Source organism: Mus pahari, chromosome 20 (assembly GCF_900095145.1).
Source record: "Mus pahari chromosome 20, PAHARI_EIJ_v1.1, whole genome shotgun sequence".
In the NCBI taxonomy this organism is placed as follows: domain Eukaryota; kingdom Metazoa; phylum Chordata; class Mammalia; order Rodentia; family Muridae; genus Mus; species Mus pahari.
This window is the reverse complement of record NC_034609.1, coordinates 18,887,897-18,899,754: the sequence shown is the minus strand read 5'-3', so window position 1 is coordinate 18,899,754 and position 11,858 is coordinate 18,887,897. Positions and strand designations below refer to the sequence as shown.

At 47.8% G+C, this 11,858-nt stretch overlaps 2 non-coding genes across 2 annotated transcripts; one reads left to right on the top strand and one right to left on the bottom strand.

Annotated features, from left to right (window-relative positions):
- Positions 1 to 11,190: 11,190 nt before the first annotated feature.
- Positions 11,191 to 11,273, top strand: Trnal-cag. Its single transcript has one exon. It is a non-coding gene; the product is annotated as a tRNA-Leu (tRNA).
- A 274-nt stretch (positions 11,274 to 11,547) lies between these two features.
- Trnal-cag lies at positions 11,548 to 11,630 on the bottom strand. Its single transcript has one exon. It is a non-coding gene; the product is annotated as a tRNA-Leu (tRNA).
- Between the last annotated feature and the right edge of the window lie 228 nt (positions 11,631 to 11,858).

Sequence of the window (11,858 nt, the reverse complement as noted above, 5' to 3'; positions counted from 1 at the left end):
TAAAGATGAAACTTCCTTTGTTCTATTTAACCATCTAATAGAAAAGGCAGGGGCTTTGTTTCTGTTTCCCAGGCTAGGAAGCAGAGGGAGGGCTCCTGGTGCCAGGCTTGCCTCCTGTCTCTTCAGGCATGGCACGGTGTGCCATCTATATCTGAGATCAGTTTTCCTGCTTCCATTAATGTAGTGCATAAACTCCTTCATAGGCTTACCGAGAGATTTATTCCCAAGATGAGTGAATTCTGTCAAATTGACCACCAATATTAGCCAACCCAACCCTTGTGGTTCGAAGCCCCTTCTTTGCCCATGGGGGAATCACCTGGGACTATCCTTTAGCGGATGGCTCTGTGCCCAGAGACTTGAGAGCTGCCTTTTGGATCGTTGGGAGTTTCCAGGATCCCAAGTCTGTCCCACAGGAATGTTTGAGTCACTTCCCTGCTGTGGGTAATAAAAGGCTAGTATTCAAATGCCACTTTTCCTGCCCAGACTTGAACAGAGCGATCTAATAACTGCCCAGCTGAGAGGAGCCAACATGATGTTTGTATACTTACCCTGTCAGTCACAGATTCTTAAGATAGGGAGACAGGACACCAGGCCGGAGCCCCATAGCTCCAGATCCACCCTGTCACATCTGGCTTCTCCCGGCCACGGTTTCTTCCTCATTCGTAAGATGGAACAAGAACTTCTGCTGGTGGGATGTTTTGAAAATACGCAAGTGAAGTGGCTGCTCAGTGCTTGGGGAACCCACGGTCTGGGGCAATTGTTGGCGGCCGTGATCCGGCTCACACCATCACCACATCTGGCTCTGTCTGCACTGCTTGCTGCATGGTGTACCAACCACTGACTGAGTGTTGCAAATTAAAAAGTTTTATTTATGGCGTGGTCAATGGTGGAGGCATGAAGACAACTATGGAATCTGCAGATAGGATTTGGGATATCTATGGCCTCGGGGGACATGGGAAAGGGTGCCAGGAGGGAGATCATTGGAACTCTGCCCATGCTTCAGACACATGTGCCATCCCCTGAGATTGGTCATTTTAAATTCAACTCAAAGGGAGTGACTAAGGACAGGGGAAGCCAGCTCAATTAGGTGCCCCCTCAAGGTTTCCTTTGGCTTCAAGTCCACTGCATGGATAAAAAGCCCTGAGTATCTTGGGGACACACTGGGGACACACTGCAGTTGCTTCATTCTTCACTATGCACTAGGCATCTGTCGTATGCTAAGGATCCCCTTCAAACCTAACGCATCATCTACTTTGCACTCAGCCCCAGCAGCGATGTGTCTGGGCTGAGCCTCTCTGTTCAAGATGCACACAGGAACACGAAGCTGCCCAAGATCAGACCTAATATCAAGGTCTGAGCCAGCAGGACCAACTCGCTGTAGTTGCTGCTTCTGGTACTATCTAACTGTGAGAGCTAAGGGAACTTAAAAAACAAAACAAAACAAAACAAAACAAAACAAAACAGTTTCCTGGTTTGTAAAATGGTCCAGATTTGGGGCCGGAGAGATAGCTCAGCAGTTAAGATAGCTGCCCCTTCTTGCAGAGGTCTGGAGTTTGGATAGCTTGAAACCACCTGAGACTATTTCCAGGGGCTCTAAGCTTTTCTTGTCTCTTTGGCACCCGTGCACATGTGCACATGCACATACAAATAAATTAATTGAAACTAAAATAATTTTTAAAAAATGATCTAGATTCTCTGTGCCTCTCAGCCTTGCTTTGAGATAGCAGTATATAAGAAATGCTTAGCACAGACCTTAGAAGTCTATTGCATAAAGCATCCAGGGCCAGGAAGATAACCAGTGGGCAAAGGGGCCACCCCAAGCCTGAGGAGGTAAGCTTTATCTACCAGACCTATGTGATAGACGTGTTCTAGAATTAATATGCCTTCCAGTGAGGAATCCTCTGCACACTTAGGGGTTAACAAAGGGAAAGCTCTTTAATAATAGTGTGCTATAGGTTCTGACTAACACACGGAAGGGAGCCAGCCTGAAACCGAAAGTTTTGCCACCTTACGCAGGCCTTAGGTTTATGCCCCACATATTCTGACATCCTTAAATCTCTCTCAGGTCCACATTCCAGGTTACTACGAACAATTTAAACAGAGCCAGGAGACTGCAACTTTGGGAGATTTACACAGCAAAGATATTGTTAGAATTATTTAAGTATATATGACTGTTTGGGTGGCAATGGCCCCATAGGCTCCTATGTTTGAATGCCTGGTCCTCAGTTGGTGAGCTGTGGCCAGGTGTGTCCTAGTTGGAGAGGTTGTAAACACTCACACCAGGCTTTTCTCTTCTCTTCTCTTCTCTTCTCTTCTCTTCTCTTCTCTTCTCTTCTCTTCTCTTCTCTTCTCTTCTCTTCTCCTCTTCTCTCTCTCTCTCTCTCTCTCTCTCTCTCTCTCTCTCTCTCTCTCCAATTCTCCTGATGTTTATGGATCAGGGATCAGGATGTACATCTCTCAATTACTACTCCAGTGCCATGCCTCTCCGCTTCCCTCCATGATGGTACTACAAGTACTACAAGTTAAATGCTTTCTTTTATAAGAGATGCCTTGGGCTAGAGAGATGGCTCAGTGGTTAAGAGCACTGACTGTTCTACCAGAGGTCCTGAGTTCAATTCCCAGCAACCATATGGTGGTTCACAACCATCTGTAATGAGATCTGATACCTTCTTCTGGTGTGTGTCTGAAGACAGCATATACCTAAAATAAATAAATAAATCTTTAAAAAAGAGAGAGAGAGAGCTGGCCTTGGTCATGGTGCCTTTTCAAAGCAGTAGAATAGTAGCCAAGATGCATGTGCATGTGCAGACATGTGTGTGTGTCATATATAAATGAATATATATGACATGAAAAGTACAACCACATTGAAGAAAGTAATTTGGTATTTAAATGTATGATATATATTTAATGACAGTTTGAGTTTCCTTTTAACACACTGAAGGTCACTCCTTTACTCTGGTCCTCCCTGAATAGGATCTCTGGCCATAAAGGGGAAAAGATAGACAGAAAGAGGGAAAAGAGACATGGAAGTTTACAAAATCCAAACTTTGCTGGGCATAGCGGAACACACCTATAATTTCAGTACTTGGGGCATAGAGACAGGAGGATTATGAGTTCTAGGCCAGCCAGAGCTACAAAGTGAGATGCTGTATCTAGAAAGAGAACAAGACAGGGCCTCTGTGAATCAAGCCTGGTCTACATAGTGAGTTCTATACCAAGCTACACAGTGAGATGTTACCAATCTCACCCCCCCCCCCAAAAAAAAAATCCAGAGGGTGAGGAGGGAAAGAGGGAGTAAGAGGGCCAGAGGATGGCTCAGCAGTCAAGAGCAGGCACTGCCTTGCAGAGGATCCTAGTCTACTTCCAAGCACCCATAACCACTGGCTCACATCTGCCTGTAACTCCCGCAAGGAAAGCCTACGCCTCTGGCCGCCTGGGGAGCTTGCACCCATGTCCATCATGCACATCATTTAAAATGTTTTTAAATCAGAAAGAGGGAGAGTCAAAGAGAGAGGGAGAGGGAGAGGGAGAGAGAAGAAAAGGGAAATTGGAGCCTCACTGCAGTGAAGGTCTAAAAGGAAAGCAAAAGCCTTTGGCCTCCCTCCTAGAGGGAAGGAAATGACACAGAAGCTGGTGGCTTTGGGCAGGTCACTGGCAGGAAGAATTACATGCCCTTAAATGGACAGAGAGAAAGGAAAACTGTCTGTAGGAGCCAAGTTCCCATCTTCCTAGCTTTTCACAGCCACTTCTGCAGGTAACGATCATCTCCTCCCGTTGCTGGCTGGGCTCCTGGCTCCAGGCTGGTGTCCAAGCCCAAGGGGTTTCTGGAAGCAGCATGCTTGCCTTATCCATCCAGGCGGGGATATCCCAAACGAGCTCACCAGAGCCTGCCCAGCCTGAAGTCCTGCCAGCAGATAGCCTCATACCTTGGCTGCAACCACAGTGGCTCTGGTTTTTTGTTCCCAGGACCTCAAACACCCCCACAGCCATCCTGAGAAAGGTGGTGGGTAATTCCAAAATATATTCTTTTGTTGTTGGTTTTGTCTCTTTAAGAAAGGAGATATATATATATATATATATATATATATATATATATATATATATAGTATAATATAGTATATTTCTCAGGCAAATCTCCAACATGTGGTTTTCTGCTGCCTCAAGCATCCCTAATGCTGAGATTACAAGCATGATCCACCAGGCATATATATATATATATATATGCATACATACACATATGTATATATGTGTATATGCATATCTATATATTACATTAATATATATTACTGAGGGTCTTGCTAGGTTTCCCAGGCTCATTTTGAACTCCTGAGCTAGAGCAATCCCTCCCCCTCCCCCTCTGAGTAGCAAGGATCACAAACATTAATCACTACACCCAGCTTAAAAGGGTTCAGTAGTGGTTTATTAGCAGAAGCCTTCCCTGGCCCCCAGCCTGGGTTCTCTGACCTGAACGCGCCAGGCTCTTTATTACGCATATGGCTGTTTCTGTGAAGCGCTGGCTACAGATGTCCCCACCACAGCCTCCCTCTACATGGCAGAACCATCTGGGACTTCCCTCGTCCCCCTGGGACCTTGTAGGCATCTTAGGAATGTACGGTACTAAGCAGACTAACGCACTTCCAATTCAGACTCCTCCATGTGTTTGCAGCTGGGAACTGGGTACATGTTTTCCTGCATTGGGATTGTAATTTGGGGACTAGAATCTCCCCTGCTAATGCCTGAATGTTGAGGCTTGGGGGATGGGTCTCCTTCTACCTATTCAGCTCTTTGACCCCCCCCCCCCATCAAGTCCCATCCCGTGTACCAGCCCAGGGACTCCTGTTTGATGGAAGGTTAAGGAGGAGGCATGGTAATCCTCAGAGCCTATGGAAAGGGTCTGTGCTACCAGTTCCTGCTCTTTTTCCCTCCCAGAGCCATGCCACCTCCCGCCCTGCAGCCCCCTACCCCTGTCTCTCCTCAGAAACCCTGCTAAGATGGGTTTGGGTCACAGAGAGTCGGTGATACTGGATTCAAGCTTGTCAGGTCTAGAGATGACCCTGAAAGGCTGGGAAACCGCCGTCTGCCTAGGGCCTCATGATCCACACAGAAAGCTCATACCTTCCCAGAACCCCCAGCTTCCCAGAGGAAGTTCTTGCCCCTATTCTACAGCCTTTTTCTATTAGATACAACTAGCATATTGGCTAGTTTTATGATGCAAGCTAGAGTTATTTGAAAAGGAGGGAAACTCAATTAAGAAAATGCCTCTGCCCCCCTAAGATCTGTCAGTTGGGCATTTTCTTAATTAGTGAGTGATGGAAGAGGTCCCAGCCCATTGTGGGTGTGGTTACCCCCATGCGAGTATTCTTTGGTTCTGTAAGAAAGCAAAATGAGCAAACTGTGGGTGAGCCAGGAGGGAAGGGAGACCTCTTCCTCAACAGCCAGGCATTAGCTGCGGAGATTCCAGTCCTGAGATGCAATCCCAGGGCAGGAACACAGGGACTCAGTTCTCAGTGCAGTGAGCATTTTGGCCATCTGCACTGTGGGCACTTGGGTCTCTAGCCATAGAGGCAACAATTCCCCCCACCCAGTAGTAACACAGAATACACTGAACTGCATGAAGTGCTCTAGCAAGGGGCATGGGGACATGTCTAAGACTGGAACACCTAGGTATTCACCATGGCACTTGTTTCCTGGGCTAAAACCATCTGAACAGAGTAAATACTGCTCCACTGCATGGCAAAGAGTCTCTCATTCCCTGCCACCATATCTCTGCCACCCATGCCTGTTAGATTTTTTTTTTAAGCAGCTATAAAGAGGCTTGGTCTGACTGTAGTCAGGACCTGGGCTGGTGGCCCTGGGTTCTATAAGAAAGCAGGCTGAGCAAGTCATGAGGAGCAGCCAGTAAACAACAACTTCCTATGGCCTCTGCATCAGTTCCTGCCTCCAGGTTCCCGCCCTGTTTGAGTTCCTGCCCTGACTTCCTTTGATGATTGTACTGGCTAATTTTGTGTCAACTTGACACAGCTGGAGTTATCACAGAGAAAGGAGCTTCAGTTGGGGAAATGTCTCCATGAGATCCAGCTGTAGGGCATTTTCTCAATTAGTGACAAAGTGGGAGGGCCCCTTGTGGGTGGGACCATCTCTGGGCTGGTAGTCTTGGGTTCTATAAGAGAGCAGGCTGAGCATGCCAATGGGAGGCAAGCCAGTAAAGAACATCCCTCCATGGCTTCTGCATCAGCTCCTGCTTGAATTCCAGTCCTGCATCCTTTGGTGACGAACAGCAGTGTGGAAGTGTAAGCCGAATAAACCCTTTCCTCACCAACTTGTTTCTTGGTCATGATGTTTGTGCAGGAATAGAAACCCTGACTAAGACAATGATAAACAATATGTCAGTGTAAGCCAAATGAACCCTTCCCTCCCTAACTTGCTTTCGGTCATACTGTTTCGTTGCAGCAATAAACACTCTAACTTTGACAACAATGAGCACTGTATATGTGAACAAAAACAAACAATCACAGCCTAGGTGCAAGGGAAGACCTAAGAGAAGGATGGTGTGCCAATGGGGAAGGTTGGGTAACAGGGCTCAGGACTAAAAGGTCTCAGGGAAGGAATGCACCAGGATACCTCAGCAGAGGGCCCCCTTCCTGAGCTTGACCCATCCATTTTTCTATCCATACATGTATTCATCCACTCATCCATCCATTCTATCTATCTATCCATCCATCCATCCATCTATCCATCCATCCACCCACCCACCCATTCCATCCATCCATCCAACCATCCATCAATCCATCCACCTACCCATTCCATCCATCTATCTATCCATCCATCCAACCATCTATCCATCCAACCATCCATCCACCTATCCATCCATCTGTCCACCCATATGTCCATCCATCATTCACCCATTTATCCATTCACCCATCCATCCATCAACCCATCCATCCATCATCCACCCATTTATTCATCCCAAACTTATTTGTCCTTATTTACCAAACTTCTAGACCAGCACTTCCCGATGGAGAGACCATGGTGAGGTCCCTGCCTTCCCACAGCTGAGCCTGATGGGAAAGAAACATAATCAACAGATAAATTAAATCCGAGTCAAGGAGACTGGGGAGTGACTGCAAAGAAAGAGAGTGGAACCGCGTTAGCCAGGATGCGAGGAAGACACATATGAGCTAGCATGGGAAAGATGGATTTCAGAACCTGTCCTGTGTGGTCTGGGGGAGGATGGCTCTCCACAGGCCCTGAGGAGCAAACAGACTTTGTGTATGAGAAATCACAGAAGAGGGAGTATGGTGGTATGTGCCTAAGGCTCAAGAGGCTGAAGTAAGAGGGTCATGCATTTGTGGCCAGTCTTGGCTAAATAGTGACATTCTATCTAGGGAAGAGAGGGAGATGGATAAGGGAAAAGGAAGGAAATGGTTGGAAGGGTTTGGGGGTGAGGAGATGGGAGGGAAGCTGGACGTGTTTTGGGTTGCCTCCGGTGAGGTAGGCAGGGCAGCCTGGGATTGGATTGGTGGGACTATATATATAGGAAACCTCTCTGCGAGGTCGGCAGTCAGGACCTGCCCCACCGTGTTCCCCAGATGGAGAAATGCAGCCTTGCATGCTTTGATGGACTCCCCCTTGTTGGCGGCATCCTCTATGTGTCCAGCTTGTCCTAATTTATCCACAGATTCGATTATAGAACCTATTTCTTGAAGGTGGGCAACCTGAGGCCGAGTAGCCTCCCCCTAAGATCAGCAGAGGTAGGTGTGAACCCAGGGGTCTCCAGCCCCCACGGCCCCACAGCCCCCCTTTGCAGAGTAGCAAACAAGAGGCTCTGCTGTTCCTGGACATATCTTTCTGGGAGCCTCTCTTCTAGGGTGATCAAAGGATTTCAGGGCACATTTAGCATCCCACAGAACTTGAAAGTAAACTCCTGGCTTTGAAACCATTCTGGTCACACGGAAACACTTCTGTCCATGTGACCTGATTCTAAGTGGAAAAATTGGGCCACGGTGGGGAGGAGGGGCAGGGTGACCTTGGAGGTCTCTGATAGATCTAGACTCCTGTCTTAAAGACCTCTGCCTGCCTAGTGCACTTCATTATCAGCCCTCCTGTCCCTCGGCATGTCCTGCTTGCTTCCACACAGTGACAGAGATACTAGACTAGAGTCTTGGCACAGGTTTGGCTCTGGCGCCTGATGGCTTCTGACCTCTTCTGTCAGCCAAGGAAAGCAGACCATGAGCACAAAAGCTTGGCCAGGCTACTGGGACAGCCATGCTGGGAAAAACCTCCCCATTCTTTTAGTTGCCTCCAATAATGAAAACAGTTCTAAAAATAGCCCTCCCAGGTCCGACCTGGCCATGACTCAGCAAGCTCTCATCGCTTCAGAGTTTCTTCTCAGTGGTAATGGGCAGCGAGAAGAGACCTTGGATGAGGCGGAGTCAAGAGGTACCATAGGGCTAGAGGGTAAAGACCCACGTGGGGGTCGGGCCTGGTGGTTCCTTCATGTAATCCCAACACACTGGGGGGCTGAGGCAGGAGAATTGCCATGATTAGGGGACCAATATAATTTACAGAATGAGCTCTCTGTAAAAATAAAAAAGTATTAAGCCAGTATTGTTAAGCTAAAGAAAATCTATTTTTGCCATCTCTGTGTTAATTACTGATCTGGAGGGGCTGAACAGACCACTCAGCAGTTAGGACCATGAAGAGAATGCCTAAGGGGACATCTAGCTTGGCAGTAGGCACACAGCATTCCTGAGGAAGTCTTTTTTTTTTTTTTTTTTAATTGTACATATCCACATATTGGGGCCCTTGGAGGCCGGAAGAGGGTGTGGCATCTCCCAGAGCTGCAGATGTGGGTGTTGGGTACCAAATTCAGATACTCTGGAATACAGAAAGCCCTCTTCATCACTGAGACATCTCCCCAGGCCCAACCCCACCTCCCAGGAGGGAGCTTTGACGCAGATGAATCAAATCCATTTATTAGCTGTCTGACCATCAGTGAGTTACTTGCCTCTGTAAGCTCCATCCTCTACATCTGTCAAATAAGTGTAAATATACATATCATTGTGGCGCTGTTAGGATCGTGACGCCCATGGTGGCATTTGCTAAAACTCCACCCTTTCCTCTGGAAGTCATCAAGAGCTGGTGTCATGGCAATGCAAGGAGTCCACCTCTCTGGGCCCTGGGCTGGATAATCACCAGGTACTGACCAGAGCTCAGTACGTCAAGAGCCACACAGGGACTTCCCCTGTTCTGATGGGCTTTCCGGGTCAGTCCTGGGACTTTCCTCCAAGCTGGGCAAATGCCTAAGCCAGGAGACAGAGGTAAAGCTCTCCCTGTGGCTGTGGTGGCTCTTCGGGCTGCTGATTAAAGGAAGGAAGATATTCTTGGCTTTGGGCGGTGAAAAACCTCCTCTGGGCCAGAAAGCAGTCACCTACAACGTCCCAGGGGTGGCAGAGGAAGAGTGGCTGACCCTGGCCAGAGAGACCACTCTGTCCTGGGAGCTGCAGCAGACCAATCTGTGCTCTAGGCATGCCTTTCTCTGTCTGGTCTGTACCCAGGAACGCTCGGGTTACTGAAGTGAGCTGATGCAGATGTGCTGGGCCCCAGCCACCCAGGAGGACCTTGAGCAATATGATTGAAGGAACAACTTCAACATCTGCCTGGAAGCCCCTGCCTCATCGTGGAAATGAGAACTCTGGCCCCTCCGAGGTCTCCGTGACCTCCTGCAGCCTCTCTCTCTATTGGCATCTTCTACAGTCCCGGAAGTAGGGCCCATCTGCTCTGCAACCAGAACACAGCCTGTGCTGTCTCGGCTTGCAAAACCAGCCATCTTCCAGCCTGGCTCACCTCCCCGGACTCTCTGACTCCCACCTATTTCTCCATGTACAATTAAAGGGTTCCTTCTAAGGGGCCACCAGGATCTGCCCCAATCCCATACACTACAGACAACGTAAAGCTAAAGTCCTTTTTCTAACACCCAGCCTGGTGTAATGACACAAACCTAAGCTTCCTCCACCCTAATTTCAGTGTCTTGCTGACTTTGATATGTCACCTCTCCTCCCAAGGGAGCACAGTTCTCTCTGCCTGAGAACCTTCCCATTTACTGGGTCTCTCATCAAATGTTCCTCCCCTCCCCATCAACATTGATTTTGTTTGCCTACATCCTTTTGAACTCACTGAAACCTTATCAGGCCTTTTGTAACCAATGTCTGTAAAGCCTCTAGCCATTCTTTTTTTTTTTTTCTCCCATTAATTTATTCTCTAGCCATCCTTAATCATTTTTTGGTTTGACACAGGATTTAACCTGGAACTCACTATGTAGACTAGAACTCTCACAGAGACCAACCTGCTTCTGCCTCCTGAGTGGTGAGATTAAATGCATGTACCACCAGGTATGGCTCTTCATCGCTATTTTTTGTTTGTTAATTTTTATTTACCATCATTATTACTGTAGGCACGATATGCTATCCTTATTTATACCTTTGGAAATAACATGAGGAACAGATTCTCTGGGCTGAGGTTTTCTGTTTCCGTGAGCAAGTCTGAGGTTGGAGGAGAAGGGGGCGAGAAGGAACAGAGGAAGGCAAGGGGCGGGAGAGGAGCGATGAGTCACGAAGTGACTGAAAGCGAGACGGCGCGGGGGTAGCGGGTTTGACCTGCATACTATTGTGTGTCAAGCACTGTGTGGGCACTGGAGACACGACCAGAACCCGGATCGACCCGTGTCGCCGCGGAGTTCATCTAAGCTAGGGTCTGAAACAAACCAGTAACCCTGCAAATGGGTCGCTGCGGTTTTGATCACCTTTAGGCAAGAGGACCAGGATTTTACGACGTCAACCGGGTCAGGGTATCAAAGATTAAGCACCGTTAGCTGTCTTGAGTATACGAACCTGATTGCCACGTACCATAAAGACACGAAGGTGGGGATGCAAAAAAATGCAAGGTTGCTGGCAGATCCGCAAGAAACAAAGATGAAGGGCACAATTTCTGCATTCATTTAAAAGAAACAACTGCAGGTCTGACGCCTTCTGGGTTTTCTAGCGAGTGACGGGAGCCACCTGCCGGTCATTGCATAGTATTACACAGGGCGCCTGCTCCTCCCAGTGCAAAACCCAGAAGCTGCTACTTAAGTACGCATGCGCACATTGAGACGCTTACAAAGACGATTGTCTAGACGCTCAGCTTCCAGTTGTCAGGATGGCCGAGCGGTCTAAGGCGCTGCGTTCAGGTCGCAGTCTCCCCTGGAGGCGTGGGTTCGAATCCCACTTCTGACAAATTCTTTTTTCCTCATAAACTGAATTAGGTTAACTATTATCTACTCTTTATAATACTCTCCTCTTCGTCATTTTAAATGCCATTGTATACTTTTTAAAACTATCTTCTTAATACCTATTTCTTTGATTTGAAACTGTAAAAAGAATTCAGGAGCGCGGGAGGTGGGGAATGATTATTCTCACTCTGGTCTCTCAAGCGCAGGCCTAGTTTTCAAATTTGCTTTTAATTTTTAGAGAGAATTACTAAAAAAAAAAAAAATCAAAACAGGAATCTTGTCAGAAGTGGGATTCGAACCCACGCCTCCAGGGGAGACTGCGACCTGAACGCAGCGCCTTAGACCGCTCGGCCATCCTGACATAAGGAGCAATACTTTTCATGTTCATTTTAGTTATTGGCACTCGTGACACCACCGCTGCCACGCCACCACCACCATTCTATTCCACCATCACCATCACTACTTGCATATATATATACACCCCACACACTCACCCCAGCCGCACAGGCACATGCTTGCTTAGCCTCTACAACCAGCGTCTCTCCTGCTTTGTGCAATGCAATGTCTACAGTCCAGTCTACCCAGGGTT